The sequence below is a fragment of the Leptonychotes weddellii genome, chromosome 10 (assembly GCF_054177405.1).
Source record: "Leptonychotes weddellii isolate Sample4059 chromosome 10, ASM5417740v2, whole genome shotgun sequence".
Taxonomy (NCBI): Eukaryota; Metazoa; Chordata; class Mammalia; order Carnivora; family Phocidae; genus Leptonychotes; species Leptonychotes weddellii.
This window is the reverse complement of record NC_138378.1, coordinates 90,302,319-90,319,319: the sequence shown is the minus strand read 5'-3', so window position 1 is coordinate 90,319,319 and position 17,001 is coordinate 90,302,319. Positions and strand designations below refer to the sequence as shown.

The 17,001-nt window shown below is 48.4% G+C and overlaps 1 pseudogene across 1 annotated transcript in view; it reads right to left on the bottom strand.

Moving 5' to 3' along the window:
* LOC145715931 (NADH dehydrogenase [ubiquinone] 1 alpha subcomplex subunit 1 pseudogene) overlaps positions 1 to 17,001 on the bottom strand; it is a 164,409-nt pseudogene that overhangs the window by 39,238 nt on the left and 108,170 nt on the right. Inside the window, exon 2 of the transcript XR_014138227.1 lies at positions 9,827 to 9,933. The product of XR_014138227.1 is annotated as an NADH dehydrogenase [ubiquinone] 1 alpha subcomplex subunit 1 pseudogene (transcript). The remainder of the gene's footprint in view (positions 1 to 9,826; positions 9,934 to 17,001) is intronic.

Sequence of the window (17,001 nt, the reverse complement as noted above, 5' to 3'; positions counted from 1 at the left end):
TTAGACCTTTTACATTTTGTGTGGGTGTGTATGTTAAGATTTTATTTATTTATTTGAGAGAGAGAGAGCATGAGCAGGGGAAGGGCAGAGGGAGAGGGAGAAGCAGGCTCCCCACCGAGCAGGGAGCCCAATGCGGGACTCGATCCTGGGACTCTGGGATCATGACCCGAGCCGAAGGCAGACGCTTAACTGACTAAGCCACCCGAGCACCCCTAGACATTTTGTACTATGTTCAAAAGTGAACTATTAAAAATGCTTTCTAAACTTGAATAAGTTAAGTATCCCTATTCTTCCTGCATCCCTGGGACAGTCAGATACAGCAGGTGTGTGCCCCCGTGGACGCCTCTTCCCCTCCTGCCCCTCCAACCCCAGCTCCTGGCTGGGTCACCACTGCTTGGCCTGGCATCTAAGGAGTGAAGACAGTGGGGTGGGGGGTGGAGGGGGTCCCCGCTGGCTCAGCTGCCTGTGACGGGGAGGTATGTTCCTCATTCACGTCTGAGCCTGCTCTCAGCCACTCCTCTGCCCTGAAGTTTTCATCCCGTTGTGCATTAATTAGTACACGTGAGTGATGAATCTTGTAGCGTCTCAAAATCCTTTTGGAGGCATGCAGAGGAGAACATGTTTACAAATTTTAAATAACTAAAAATTTGCAGTTGCTGATTCCCGTTAGGTACTTGAACATGTCGCTGAGGGCGAGCAAACATATGCCCTGGGCACCTCCTCTGGGCAGGTTTAAAATAAAAGTCCATAGTTTTATGGAGTTTTATTGCCCCATCCCAATTAAACAGACTCTCCTGACACTGGACCCCGAGAAGGGGGCTGCCCATTGCGAGGAGGGGACTTCTGCTTTGCCCTCTGTCACAGCGTCACACACTTAAGTTTCTGACCTCAGAGTCTGTCTTCGGAGTCACAGCGGGTGTGAGTGACACCCTCGTGCCAAGCCCCTGGTATGCTGGCCAGGCCCTCAGCTCCTTGGCCCCTGGCATAGGGCCCCGAGCAGAGAACAGGCGCATTTCTACGTCACAGAGGTCAAGCTCCCAGCTGTCACTCTGGGAAGGACAGGTACCATCTTGGCACTGGAGGGCCTAGCCGGCCGCCCCGTGGATGTCTGGAGTGAGCTCTCTGGGCACAAGAGCTGACGGCTGTCCTGGGCCCTCTGGAAGGGTTTGTGTCTCGCCAAGGCCGTCCCCAGGCCTGACAAGAGGCGGGCTGTCAGGAGGGTGCAAGCAGAAGGAACCTTGGCGGGGACTGGTCACTCTTACAAGCTGCCAGGCAGAGACTGTTCTGAGCTAACGACGTGCCCGGCGAGGGGCCCAGTGCAACTCCCCTGGGAATGAGCTTACCTGCGTGGGCGTGCACACGCGTGTGTGAATGCGGGCACGTGAGTGTGCGCGTGTGAACGTGCACCTGTGTGTACCATGAACACACGGCCACCAGACGGATGCAGGCATCCCCCTGTAGTCGCACACATCCGTGCCATGGTCTCACTAGGATCCCCTTCCCAAGCTGGCCTCCTTAGTGGACTTTTTACACAAAGAAAGGGCCAGAGAAACAGGCCACCGGCCCTGCAGGATCTGAACGTCTGGACGCCTGCAGGGGCACCCAGGGCTGTTTCCTTGGGCAGAGATGATGGCGGGAGAGATGGGCCGCGGACCTGTCAGGAGACAGGGAGACAGTTGTTTCCTGCGTCTTTGATGTGGGACCCCCAAGGGGCGCAGCCTGGACATGGTCTTGTGCCCACTTCCCTGGCTCTGGAGGAAAGAATTCCGTAGGCCCATGGCGGGGCATAAGCTTGGCCTGAGGAAAGGGGAAGATGAGGGAGGACTTTCTGAAAGGAGGAAGGAGAGAAAGAGACAGAGACGGAGCAGGAGGGGGGAACTATAAACATGGACAGGAGTGGGGAGGAAGCCGGATGGGCTTCTGGAGAGGCAAGAGGGAACCTGTGCAAGCCTACACCGGACTTTCTCTTAGGAAATCACTTGCACCCAGGTTGATGGGAATTAGCCCAAGTCCCACCGCCCAGGGCTCCTCTGTGTCTGGTTTGGCTGGATCTTAGAATCTCCAATAATCGTTTCTGGTCAGCCTCAAGGAGACTGCTGGGGTGGCTGGAAGGGTCCCCTCCCAATGGTGCCAGTGCTCGTGGCGGGTCTGGAGAACCTCTGTCCCTCGCTAACTTACTAGGGACCTCAGGGAAATGACCTCCCTTTCCGGGTCCTCAGCAGCCCCGTGTAGAAGGCACGTTGGACATTAACCAGTGAAGTGGGCTATTAAAGTATTTATCTGTCGGGGGGAAGAAGAGTCTGGAAGCAGAAGCCAGAGTGTGAAAATGTATGGTGACACGCAGAGGATTTTTCCTGAAAAGCCAGAATACCTCCACAGCCATCTTAGGAGGCACGACACTCGCGACGACACACGTGGGTCGGAAGAACATCTGCAGCCAGCAGAAAGGGGGTCAGCGGGCATGCGACTAGCGCGTCCCTGGGAAGGCACATGCATGGTTGCACGTATGCGTGTGTCCATACGTGTGTCTGTGTGTGCTGGGGGTGCAGGGGAACCGGAAGGAGCTCTGAGTGGTGCACGGAAAGTAAAAGTCGTGAACACTCAGCTTAAGCAATTGTTTTTCTCCCGGAGGCTAAAATTCACGGGCAGGTAGCCAACAGCCACATTAGGATAAGAAATGTAATCCGTTTATAATAAGTTGGCAAATACATCTCATTGGTGCTGTGAGCGTGCAGCGCACCAGAACCCACTGTGAGGCTGGCCCTGGCTCCGGTGTCCGTGGCAAGCCCACCGGAGCTAACAGGCTAGTGTTTGTAAAGCCCAGGTCCACCACTCGCCTCCTTTCTCCATCATCCACTTCCCTCCGGGGCAAAGAAACACGTTCCCAAAGATGGCAGCTGGAGAGCCGTCTGAGAGCCAAGGGAAACTGCGGCTCCCTCCCTTGTGGGAGCCACCCCGGCTACCAGAGCAGAGACTGGGGATGGCCTCTCCAGGTGGCAAGGCACTCAGTCCCACTGATGCAGGGAGCCCGGGTCCCTGCAAAGAGTCTCCTACGAGGTCCTGGGCTCTGCTCGGCCTCCCTACTTCTGGACAAGTTCTGGGTTGCCCCCGCCCTGTAGCACAGTGTCATCCTTCCAGTCAGCCAGTCATCTAAAGTTTCTGGGTCTGTAGTGCCTGCCACTTTTCAGGGCAATTGCAAGTAAAATCGATAGCCAGCACCGATTTGGCAGTTACTGTGGCCTGGCGCTGCCTAGGCGTTCTGTGTGCATTACCTCCCTGTGCCCTCCGGGAAGCTTGGAAGGAGACACCATCATCAGGCCATTGTACAGATGTGAAAACAGAAACATGGAGGGCTTGCACAGCTTGCCCAAATTCCTGCCATCAGTGGGATTGGTGTGGAGTCTGCTTTGAACCAAGGCTTTTCCAATTCTGGAATCCCAGCTCTTTCCATGCAACTCCACAGAAGATTTCTCTTGAAACTATGCAGGTCCACTGCCACGCCTGGAGACATTCTCTAGCCTTTTTCTGGGTCCTTCCTTCTGACCTTTGCAAACTCATATCCCCAAAGGGCACTCATTCTCTCTATTCAGAAATCAGTGAACAATAACACGTGGCGGCCACAGGGCAAGGGCATTAGAATCAGACAGACCCAGCTTAGAATTCTGCTTTAGATTCATGCTACCCTTGGTCAAATTACTCAGCCTCCCTGCCTCAGGGTAGAATCAGACAGACCCAGCTTAGAATTCTGCTTTAGATTCATGCTACCCTTGGTCAAATTACTCAGCCTCCCTGCCTCAAGGTAGAATCAGACAGACCCAGCTTAGAATTCTGCTTTAGATCCATGCTACCCTTGGTCAAATTACTCAGCCTCCCTGCCCCCAGTTCCTTGTCTGTAAGAATAGAAAGCACTGAACTGCTGTCTACCCCACAGGGTGGGTGTGAGAGATAAAGGAGATAAAACATACCCAGCTCCCTGGTCAGTGTTTGCATAGCTCTGCTGAGGGTGTGTATGTGGTGACAAATGTGACAAGGTGAGAAGGACATGTAGGCGGATGTCCCACCACCAAGTTTCATTCCTTCCCCATCTTCTGACTTCTTCCACCCCAGGATGGTGTCTGAGAAGGCTGAGCAGGGGGGCTGAGACTTTCATCTGCAGAGTTAACAAGCTTCTCTCCACGGTCAGCAGAGATCATGTGGGGAGCTTGGACGGTCACTCCCTGCCCTGGCAGAGACCAGGCTCTCCTCCCCTTCCCCACTCGGGTGGTATCAGAGGAAGCTCTCTCCACCTCTGAGTGGTAACAAGGCCATGTGGGCAATCACAACAGGGCACTCTGACCCTCCATTTGAGGGAGCTATCAGTGGAGGCCCTGTGGGGAGCCAGAACTTCTATCCCCACCCAGCAATAAGGTAGAGACCTCTTTTACTTTTACCTCTGTCAACAGATGCCAAGTAGGGAACCTGGACTTCCCACCAACCACTTACTGCCACCAACCACTTTTCCTACTGGAGCAGTGTCCGAGGAAGCCACCTAACACAAATGGTTAAAATAATACCCAGCATCTCACAACACAAGATTTGAAACGCCAAGTTTTCAATAGAAAATCACTCATGATACCAAAATTAAGGATGATCTCAAATTGAATGAAAATAACCAATAAATGCTAATCCCAAGATGACAGAGATGTTAGGATGATCTGACAGACATTTTAAAACAACTACCATAAAAATGCTTCAAAGAGTAATGACAAATACTCTTGAAACAAATGAAAATTTAGGAGGTCCCAGGCAAGAAAGTTAAAATAAAAAGAAGAACCCAATGGAAGTTTTAGAACTGAAAAATATAGTAACCAAAACAACAAAGAAAAACCCTGCCTGAATGGAGGCACTCACAGTAGAATAGCAGGGAAACAGTGAACCCGAAGATAGGATGCTGTTCCATATCCATTCTGGACAACAGAGAGAAGAAAATGGGCTGGAGAAGAAAGGAACAGAGCTTCCGGGATATGTGGTGCTATACCAAAAGATCTAATTTCCATGACACTGGAGTTCTGGAAGGAGAAGAAATAAGGGCAGAACTGAAAAAGTGCTCGATTAAGTAATGGCTTAAAACTTCCCAAATGTGGCAAAAACCATAAAACCACAGATTTAAGAAGCCAAGCAAATCTCAAACAGGATAAATCCAAAAAAATCCATATCAAGGCACATCATAGTCAAACTTCTGAAAAACAGAGAGAAAAAAATATACATTGCAAACGGAGAGGAATGACACTCCACCGATGGGGTGGGGCAGGGAAGAAGTGTGAATGACAGAAAATTGTTACGAGAAACCATGGAGGCCAGAGTGTTGAAGTGTTGAAGTGGCCAACTCAGAACCCTACATCCAGCTGAAAGGTCCTTTCTAGTGAAAAGATCCTTCAGGAATGAAAAGGAAATCAAAGCATTCTCAGAAAAACTAAGAATATTTGTCACCAGCAGACATAGGGAATAAGAATGGCTACAAGAATTTTTCTTTCTTTTTTTTAAAGATATATTTAATTTTTTGAAAGATTTTATTTATTTATTTGAGAGAGAGAGCACAAGTGGCGGTGGGGGCAGGGGCGGTGCTGCAGAGGGAGAAGGAAAAGCAGGGAGCCCAACGCTGGAGTCCATCCCACGGCCCTGAGATCGTGACCTGAGCCAAAGTCAGACGCTTAACTGAATGAGCCACCCAGGTGCCCTGCCAAAAGAATTTTTCTAAACAGAAAGGGAAACAATGAGAGAAAGACTATTGGGGCATCAGTAAGGAAGAAAGAACATAATAAGCAACAACACTGGTAATATTGGTCATTACAAGAGATTTTCATTTTCTTCTTGAGTTTTCAAAATTGTGTTGATGATTGAGGCAAAAACTTTAACTCTTAACACTGTCTAATGTGATTCTAAGGATATGTAGAAGAAATACTTGAGACAACTATTATAAACAGAGAGGGTAAAGTGACATAGAGAGAGGTAAATGTTTCACATTTCAAACTTGTCAAATGATGACACTAGTAAACTGTGGTAAGTCTCAATAAATGCAGAAAAATCATTTGATAAAATCCAATAAATATTCCTGATAAAAACTCTTAGCCAACTAAGAACACATAGGAACTTCCTCAACCTGATAAGGGTCATCCACTGAAAATTTATAGCTAATATCATTCTTTTTTTTTTTTTTTAAAGTAGGCTTCATGCCCAACGTGGTGCTTGAACTCACAACCCAGAGATCAAGAGTCAGATGCTCTACCAACTGAGCCAACCAGGTGGCCCTATAGTTCCTATAGTTACCATCATCCTTTTCTTGTTTTATTTTTTTAAGGTTTATTTATTTATTTCTTTGAGCGAGCGAGAGAGAGAAAGTACATGGGCAGAGGGAGAGAATCTTTCAAGCAGACTCCTGGCTGAGTGCAGATCCCAACGCGGGGCTTGATCTCATGACCCATGAGAGCATGACCTGAGCTGAAACCAAGAGTTGGTCGCTCAACCCACTGAGCCACCCAGGAGCCCCATTAACATCATTCTTAATGATGAAAGACTGAATACTTTCCCTCCTGAGATCAGAAATTCTCACAGACTCTATTCCACACTGTCCTAAAGATTCTATCCCATGTAATATGGCAAGAAATAGAAATCCAGAGATCCAGGTTGGGAATAGAAAAGGAAAGCTGTTTTTATTGGCAAGAGCCTACATAGAAAATCCTATAGAACTAAAAAAGTAACTTTAGTAAAGATACACGATACAAGATTAATTCACAAAAATCACTGCATTTCTGTATTTTTGTAGTGAACCACTAGAAATTGACATTTTAAAAAGTACTATTCATAATAGTATCAAAAAGTATAAAATAATTAGAGTGAATCTGACAAAAGATGGACAAGATCTATACATTAAAAATTAATAAAACACTGCTGAGAGAAATGAAAGAGAACCTAAGTAGAGAGAGAGAGAGATACTGTGTTCATGGGTCAGAAGGCTCCATATTTTTCAGGTATACATTCTCACCAAATTGATCTATAAAGTCAATGCAATTCTGGGCAAAATCTCAGCAGGGACTTCTGTAGAAATTGACAAACTTCTTCTAAAACTCATATGGAAATGCAGAGGGCTTAGAAGAGTGAAAACAGCTTTGCAAAGGAGGAACATAGTTGGAGAACTAACAGTGTGGGATTTCAAGACTTACTATAAAGTGACAGTAGTGCAGTAAACATGAGCACAGACATCAGTGGAACTTCAGAATCAAGATTGAACAGACCTGCTCATGTATGAACAACTAATTTTTGACAAAAGTGCAAAGCAGTGCAGGGAGGGAGAAATGGTTGTCTTTTCAACCAATGCTGCGGGGGAGGGGAGGGACACTGGGCTATCCATAGGCAAAAAAAGTGAACTTCAATCCACACCTCCTACCATGTACAAAAAATCAACTCAAAACGGGTCATCAGAGGTTGAAATAGCCACAGCTTCTGAAGAAAACAGAAGAAAATCTCTGTGACTTTGGGCCAGGCAAAGATTTCTTAGATATATCAAAAGCATGATACAGAAAAGAAAAAAAATTGATATATTGGACTCCTTCGAAATTGAAGACAAAAGAAAATGAAAAGATGAGCTACAAACCAGGAGAAAACATGCGCAAATCATATTATTTAATAAAGGGCTTGTATCCATTATGTATAAAGAACTCCCAAAACTCAATAATAAGAAATCAAACAACCCAGTGAAGAAAGGGACAAACTATTTAAACAGACATATCACCAAAGATCTGTGAATTAGAAAGAAGTGATGCAAATTATTTTCACGAGTGGTCACGATGCAACTATTTGGACGATTACAATAAAAGAGACTGACCACAATAAGCATTATGAGGATGTGGAGCAACTGGAACGCTCACACACTGCTCATGGGTTTTTAGAAATGATGGGGCCATCCTTAACCAAATCTTGCCAAGCCCCATTCAAAGAATCACAGCTTAATTTCTTCCTGCCCAATTTCTTTTGCCAGAGCCCCTGGAAAGCCAGCTTTCCAGTGTCACACAAGGTCACCTCCAGCGTAGGGAGCTTTTCCCTTCAAGCAAACTGCAGTCGATCTAGTTTAGAAACACTCTTGCTATTTTGTTTTTGTTTTGTTTTGTTTTTTTAATTTAAGGCACCAGACTGTGAATTAGTATGGTGTGTTCAAGACTGCCCACCCAGCCCTCCTTAGGTCTGCTTCTCCGTGGATTTGGGGTGTCTTGAAAGGTGACACAGTGTCGGATTAAAGGAAAGAGAGGAAGGCACCACGACTCTCAGCGACCTCGTCTAGACAATTTTCTGAGGATTGAATACAGCTCTGGGTGTGAGTCAGCTCCCGCCCGAGCAAGCGAGTTTCTGTCTGCTTGGGTCTCTCTGCCTTTGCAGTCAGAGGAAGGGCCCGGGCTCAGGCCAGGAAGAATCTGCTCTAAGCTGATAAAGCCAAAGCCCCAGTGCCAGGAACCCTGTGGTTTTTCTGTCTTTGGAAGTTCTCCCGGTGAGGCCTGGGAGGAGAGGACACTCTCTAGGAGGAGGTACTTCCCCCCCCGCAAAGCATCGTTCTGCATATCGCCCAGGCGAGCCCTTTGCACACATCCGGGCTATGAGACCCCGCGCACCCAGGGCTGTGCGCTCCATTTCAGGTGCGCCGGACACGGTTTTCTCCCTTAAATGTGCGAACTGCAAAGTTCCGTCCCCGCCTCTTGCTCTCTGGGGATGGGCGGAGGGAGGCAGCCTTCGCGGCTGGGGTGGGAGAGGGGCGGGCGTGCGGTCCCGGCAGACCCGTGGGTATCTGACCGCGCCGAGATGGGGCGCTGCCTCGCGGTGACCCTGGCCGCGGGAGCCCCAGACCCTGACAAAGCGCGCCAGCTCGCTCCGCTTTGCTGCCTTTTACTTTTCCCTAAACCAACTCAGAGGGAGTTTCAACCCTCTGAAACGGCCAGCGAAATTCTAGAGCTCAGATCCATCCACTCAGAGGGGAAGACGTGCGGATTTTTTTTTTTTTTTGGAACCCGTTGTTGGAGTGTAAACCGAGCTGTCAGTCTAGAAGCCCCCCGCCCCGTTCCCCCCACCCCCACCGCCACCTCCACCCCGCGCAGGAGCCGGGCGTGAGTCTGCAGAGCCGGGTATTTTTAGAGTCTGCTCTCTCCCGGATTGCCCTTGGTGGACCCCGAGCCGGCTACTGGCGGGCTTAGGGCGCACGGGGCTTTGCGGAACCCGGTGCAGCCCCAAGGTGGGCTTAGCTGGGGCAGTGCACAGACCTGGAGCCCGAGAAGCTCGAGACAAGCACAAGGCACGCAGAAACCCTTGTTCAATTTCACCTTCAATTAAAAAAACCCAAAAACCTCTCAACAGGTTCAGGTGCCATTTGGGAGGGGTGGGGGGAGGATTTATCAAAGATTTATAAATGGGGCAATCTAGTAAAAATAAAAATCGTCACATCGTTTCACAGGATGGCAGCATATTTTGCTTTTCTTTTGGCAAAGATCCAGGATTGAGCTACTGATTAAAATATACCCTACGAAGTACATGTATTTCTATGGAATGTCTCCCTAAGTATTTGCTGACTTGCTTCTGAATTACACGCCTGGTGAAGCGGACCCTGGCCGCAGGGAATTGGTTCTCCTTCACGCAGGTGCTCTCCGCGCCCCTCCCTCAGGCTGGGGTCTGGGCTGCTTTGGGCTTTGTCTTTTATTCTGTCTTGGGGAGCCCAGCACAGGATCTAGCACCGGGGGTCTCTCATTCACATCCACTGGGGGCCCCTACCTGGTCATCTGTAAAGTGGGACAATAGATGCTGGTCTTACCCGCCTGAGAGTCTCCTTTACTGATCCAGTTCATAAAGGATGGGAGAGCTGCTGGCGGCCACACCCCTCAGCCAAGTCCTTTCCCCTTTTCTCCTTACTTTGCACATCTGTGAAGTAAAGGAAAGGGAACAAATTTAGCAGTGATGACTCCGTTATTTTACTTTAAAAAAAAAAAAGTTGGCACCATCGTTACAAAATAGTAACATTTCTTAATTCTGGAATGTGGTTACTCAGATGTTCCTTTTATCATTCTCTGTATTTTTCAAAGTCTCCTGCCCCAATAAAAGAAGAGAAAAGAAAATTTTTTTTAAAAAGACTTGTATGAAATCTGGTCTCCTCCACTTGGACTTTCTCTGGTTCTGTGTACAGGAAAATGCTTAGTAAACCCCGGAGTCCTGAGACTCTGTAAGGAGAGGCATTAATATTATTCATCTTGTTTCTGTTCTGTCCACTGCTCTAGGAATTTACTGAAACCCAGCAGTAGGCTTCCCCCGTACCCCCACTCCCAGCTGTGGAAGGCAGCTAGCTGTTTGCTCACCAGGCTGTCTGACTTGTCGGTGGGATAGGAGTTTTCTAGTTGAAGGTACGTGAATTCAGGATGGTGTCACTTACAGTGTTCTGATTCAATTTCATCCAACCCACTGACCCCGCCAACAAACCCAACCTACACCAAACAAGAGCATGTCATATACCTGTATGAAGAGTAACTCCTATCTGCAGTCATTAAACATTTGCTTTGTATAATAAAATCCCAACTTTCTTGGGCTTAACGAAAACACGTTGCTGGAGAAAATGGACATTGATATCCACTCCTCTAACTTAAAAACAGCCTAACTAAATTAAGTAACAACAACAACAAAAAGTTGTTTCCCACACATTTGCCCTGCTCTTACCACCAGTCTTCAGCCTGAAATAATTTCATGCTTGAGGTATTAACTTATGAAAATAGGCACAAAAGGGGAAAAATGTGAGCAGATCCTCAGCTATATTATTAGTCATTGCTACAGCTGAGTGCATTCCGGCACAAAGGCGTGTTATTCTGCCTGAGTACCTCAGTTTTGAACAAAATGTAGCTCACTAATGGGTTATGCCTCATATACCTTTTTGTAATCATTAGGTTGCCATTCTCTGTAATTTATCCCGTTTTTCATTAAGAGTATGTGCATTAGGCAGGCGTGCGCTCAAGCGCCCATGCACGGTGTGTGCGCGCACTTGTGTGTGTGTGTGCGCGTGCACACACACACACACTCATCTGTTAAGTCCCCTTTTGTTTGTGGCTGAAAAGAAAGGTCATGGCCTGAGCTGTCAGTCCTTTGAGGGAAACATCACTGTATTGATTATGATAATTGAGAATTATCATTGATTATAATGCTTTGGAAATCAGGGTGATGGATGGTGTGTGAATGTAGATTTTGAAAAACTGGTGAATTGGGGGTAGGAACATGAGTAAGTGAAGGGAATCCAGAAGCATTCTGGAGAAGATGGAGACAGAGTCGGGGAGTCTGACCTGTCTCTAATTGTCAGGGGCAGCACTGGGCTGGAATCTTTCTGGGCCAGGCAGAAACATCTCACTCATTTGCTTAGTGTTTTCAGGTCTTCTGGATGAGTGACAAGATTCCAGACAATAGCCCTCTTTTTGGAGGTTTCTGGCTTGCGCTCAGAGGTGTTGCCCCAAATCAGTTTGAGTCAAACGAATAAAAGAGCCAAGTTTTGAACCTAGGGATCTTTACTTCTGTAAAGTCCGGACTTGGTTTTAGAAATCCAGACTTTTGAATGTTAACCTCTGGATAGACAAAACTACAATAAAAATAGCAGGCAAGAAAATAATCAATTGGAAGAAATACAAGGGAAATATGAGAATCTTGGAGAAGATCAAGGTTCTCACAAACAAGTATGGATCATTTGAGCTGTCTCCTCAACAGAGCAGAGGTCTGCAGGGGGCTGGCAATCCTGGAAGCAGGTCCCCCCGGGGCAGGGAGCACTCCCCTACCCCCGTACCCCTCCCACCCCCCACTCCCTGGCCCCAAGTCTCAGCCAGTAGGAGAAGCCCCTGGCATCATCCCCCTGGATGGGATTCTCCACTGACATTTGCCTGGCCAGGGGGGACACTAATTGGAAACCAAATGTCCTCCTTTAACCTCTTTGAAGTGTTAACGAATGCTTTGATTTTGTTCTTTCCTGCTCATTAAGACAAATGCAGTTCCGCTTTGCCCTGAAAAAATCTGATCTCCCCTCCCAAGCCAGCTGCTCATCTTCCTGATGGGGAGAACCCAGGCCCTGCAAGGGGGTCCCCTCCTGTCAGGTGACCCACCTTGCCAATGATCTCTCTGGCCGTACATCACACTGCAGTCAGAGCCCGGGACGCATTTAGAGTAACTCTCAACCCAGACTACCCTGTTAGATCCCAGGCATCCCGGGCATTTTGAGGTTCCCGGAGACTGTGCCCTGTGGAAGCAATCGGGCTGGACAGAACTCCAGGGAGACAGAGCCCCCGACACATCTGGAATCTTGAGAGCATATGAAGCCAATTTCGCCCTCACCCTTTTTTTTACTAGTGACGCGCTGGGGTAACGTGATGGCAGACCTTGAACTGGAAGTGATGTTGCTCTCGCAGCTGCCTGAGGCTCATCTGCCATAACACCCCCCCCCCCACACACACACCATAGACCTCCCTCCCTCTCTCCAGTGCCCCCGGGCAAAGTCAGTGGGATGGAAATCTGCAGAAAGGAAGGCACTGCAGCCCCGGGGTCTACTCAGAGACCACTGAAGGTGGGACGGGCGCCTCGCACACCCAGGGCCAGCCGCGGCGGAAACACAGGCTCCAGAGGCTGGCACCGAGAAAGAGGCCCAGTGCCCAGCGGTGGCACTCCTGGAGACGGCTGCAGACCGTGGTGGAGATGGGAGAGCGGAGAGGAGAGTGTTCTTGAGAACAGAAATTCCAGCCTGGGAAAACGTCACCCATCCTATCTCGTTCTCTCAGTTAGAATCTCCACACCCAGCGGGCCCCAAGCCCTGCTATGTGTGTGTTATCTCCTTGGATCGTCTTTCCATCTGCGAGATCGGCATCAGGGTTCGACCCTCTCCCTCTATTTTTGTTTCTACTGCCTTAACCATTTTAAGTGTCCGGTTTAGAAGTGTCAAGTACACGAACATTGTTTTACAACAGATCTTAGAGCTTTCTCATTTTGCAAAACTGAAGCTCTATCCATGAAGCAGTGACTCCCCATTTCCCCCGTCCCTGTAGACCCGGGCAACCACCAGTCTCCTTTCTGTCTCTCTGACTTTGACGCCTCTAGGCATTCCCTATAAGTGGAACCACATAGGATTTGTGCCTTCGTGACTGGCTTATTTCACTCAGTATAACGTCCTCCCAAGTTTCACGTATCTTGTGGCCTGTGACAGATTTTCCTTCCTTTTTAGGCTGAATAATATCCCACCGTAATATTCCATTGTGTGTGGAGACCACTGTCTGCTTATCCATTCATCTGGTGAAGGACACATGGGTTGCTTCCACGTTTTGGCTCTTGGGAATGATGCCACTATGAACATGAGTGTGCAAATATCCCTCTGAGATCTTGCTTTCAATTGTTTTGGCACTATACTGAGAAGAGGAATTGCTGGATCATAGGGTAGTTCTATTTTTAATTTTTTTTAAAAAGATTTTATTTATTTATTTGAGAGAGAGAGAATGAGAGAGAGAGAACACCTGAGAGGGGATAGGGTCAGAGGACGAAGCAGACTCCCTGCCGAGCAGGAAGCCCGATGCGGGACTCGATCCAGGGACTCCAGGATCATGACCTGAGCCGAAGGCAGTCACTTAACCAACTGAGCCACCCAGGCGCCCATCTATTTTTAATTTTTTGAGGCACCTCCATATTGTTTTCCACAGCGGCTGCACCAGTTTGCATTCCCACCGGCAATGTAGGAGGGCTCCAATTTCTCCACACCCTCCCCAACTCTTGTTGATATATATACACATATATGCCCTCTGAAGGGGTATGAGGTGATATCTCCTTGTAGTTTCTTTTGTGTTTCCCTAATTCTTAGTGATCATGACTCTCTTTTCCTATGCTTGTTAGCCATTTGTGTATCGTCTTTGGAGAGATGTCTATTCAAATCCTTTCCCCTCGGGTGTCTGGGTGGCTCAGTTGGTTAAGTGTCTGCCTTTAGCTCTGGTCCTGATTCCAGGATCCTGGGATTCGAGCCCCAAGTAGGGCTGCCTGCTCAGCCGGGAGCCTGCTTCTCCCTCTCCCTCTGCCTGCCGCTCACTCTGCTTGTACACGCTCTCTCTCTCTGTCAAATAAGTAAATCAAATCTTAAAAAAAAATCCTTTCCCCCTTTTAAAATCAGATTTTGTTGTTGTTGACTTGTAAGAGTTTTTTAATATCCTCCTCCTTTTATGTGTTTAGCTGAAAAAAACTAAAGGATCAAAGAGGTGGAGAACTTAGTTGCTCCTGCCTTCGTGCCTTCTAATAGGACGGGGCGGGGGGGGGGCGGCGGTGGTGCGCTGCATGTTTCCCCAGCAGCGGGGAAGGATGGCCATAGAGCAGTGGGCCCATCCTCCCAGCCACACGGTCTCACGGCAAACACCGCCCATCAAATGCACACCCTGTGTTCACAGCCTCGTGTGCCAAATTGCTGCTTGGAAACCCACAGCGAACACCGGTTGCAGGGAGCTCAGAAGCGTGTAATATCCACTTTAATGACGGTTCCACTTTCTTGTTTCCCCCTCCTCGGAGGAAGGGCAGAGAGAAAAGGCCGTTCATGGAAAAATACATTTAAATGGATCAGTGCCGGGCAACCCTTTGCACATCTGTTCTTAACCAGTTTCAGCTGAAACTACTGAAAATATACATAGATCTGTTTATGTGGAACCAGTTAAATCTGATAAGATTACAGTTTGGAGGGTAACTCTGGATTTGGTGGTGGGGTAGAAAAAAACCCCTCTATACATGGTCCCCACACAAGCTCCTAACCTTTTACCGCAGATGTTGTTGAGGGAATCGGATTTGCTGCAAATTAAAAAGACCTAAATTGTTCGAGATTTGTTACAAACAAACTCAAGATGTCTCGACAGCCTTTCTGCGGCGCAGGATTCCTGCCTCCCCTCCAATCCGGGCCGAGCCCTTTGTTATCAGAGCGTGGAGACCACAGCTGGGAAACCACTTGTTTCTGAGTAATTCTGTCCTCACTCTCCGCATCAGTCCATTTCGCAGGAAGATGGTAGGCGGGCTGTTCACACACTGACTGGCCAGTTGCCTTCCCTTGGAGGCCACCAGCGGCCCCTGAAGACATGCAGGCAGCAGGAAAGGAGTGTTGACTGAGAGCCTCTTTATGCAGGTGCTGGGCTCTTTCCCAAGCCTTTCTTACGAAGCACCAGAACCACGCTTTGAGGTCATCCCATTATAGAGATGAGAAAACTGAGACTCTAGGATGATTTGCCAAGGACCATGCCGACAATAGGGAATGAGGTGCTGAAAAGGAAGAAAGAGTTTTTCTCCCATCTAAATGTCTCAGGGGGCAAAGCCACAACTCAGTTACCCACAGGAAATGCAGATATCGTGGGTGCAGATCTCCTCGATTTGGTAAAGAGAGCCAGAAATGACCAGGTTTTCTCACATGTTAGCTCAGGTCTTGAAGTCAAACAAAAAACCTAGACCCTGCTGTGGTCTGCGATCCCACTGCAGGGCCTTTGATGCCGCCAGAGGTGGGAGGCAGAAGCTGCATTGCTCCCGCTACAGGTGGGGACTTGGGGATCTGACTATCAGGATTCTCGTCTGCTGGTGCCGGAGGCCTCTGTCACAAGTAAGGGGCACCACAGGTCAGCGTCTCTGTCCCCGTGTCCCTTCTAAAGCCTTTCCTGGTGACTTCATGAGACTCCTCCCTTGACTCTCGCACGCTCTGAACGTGCATTCATCTATAAACATTTATCTAATCATTTATCTCTAAAAGAGGACATCAGTCTATAAAATGCACCACAGGACACAAGAATAACAGTCACATGGCCTCAGAAACAATCAGCCCAAATTGACATCTGACAACATCCCTCCACCGCACCCCCAGGAGCTGGGCTGTGATTGGTAAGGTTTTCATTCCTGAGGGACCCCACGCTGTGAAAATGCACCTATTTCTGTTTATTGAAAATCATTTTTTTTAATAAGCAGCCCAGTGGAAAACAATTGTGAATGGCAGCTTCATTACATGTGGAGTTTTAGAACAAAGAAAATAGTGCTCACACTCTATGACCTGTTCAATGATACTGAATTTTAATTAAAAAAATGTTACATGCTAAATTGATGACAAGGAAGGTGTGACACTAGGGCTATGAAAGAAATCAGGAAGGCAACTGAGGGTTGACAGGTTGCCTCAGTGATCTATTCGACGTTACTTCCTATTTTTGTCTTCTCCCTCTTTGTTTTCCGTTTGAAATTTTCAGTTTCGAATTAGTGGGAACACACTCCAAGCTCGATGGACTTCAGATGGGGAGGATGGTGGGACTAGAGGAGGGTACAAGGAGGGGGAGCCTTATTTGCCCCCCAGGGGCCTCCAACGTCGTCTTGTGCGGTGGATGCACTATTGTCCTAGAGGGTCTCCTCCAAGTGGCTACTGGCCCAGGCCACCCTAGAAAAGCCCTTTTGAAGCGGTCAGTTTTTCTGAGCATCAAACTTGGAGCTGCTTCCAGGTGACTGGTGTAAGGTCATCTTCTCTGGCCTGCTAACTTGGAAGGAATTATTCCGAAGGAACACGTTCCATGGTGTGTGGACAGGCCACTGGATGTTCAACCCAACCTAAGTTTCACCAATTATAAGAGAGTTTTCTTTTGAGATGGGGCAATAATTGAATAGGAAAATCCAAGTGCTGAAAGTATGTCAGTGTGTTGGGTTTCAGAAAGGCTGACTGGGGTGGGAAAAGGCGGTCAGCTTCCTCTCCGGGTGGGCTTCTAGGTCATGGTGTGTCGGTTCATGAGCTAAAGCCCCATGACACAGTAGTCATCTGCCCCAGTCACAGAGCCCCGAGGTCTGCCCGGGGTGGAAGGATCACTTATGCCACAGCCTGTGCAGGGAGGCAGCAGCTGCTCTGGGTCCGGGAGCCCGCCTCGGCTCGCTGGGAGAAGCGGGGGGTCTTGCGGCTGGGGGAGCTTGAGTGTCGCCTTCCTCCTGAGAGAACAGGTGTGC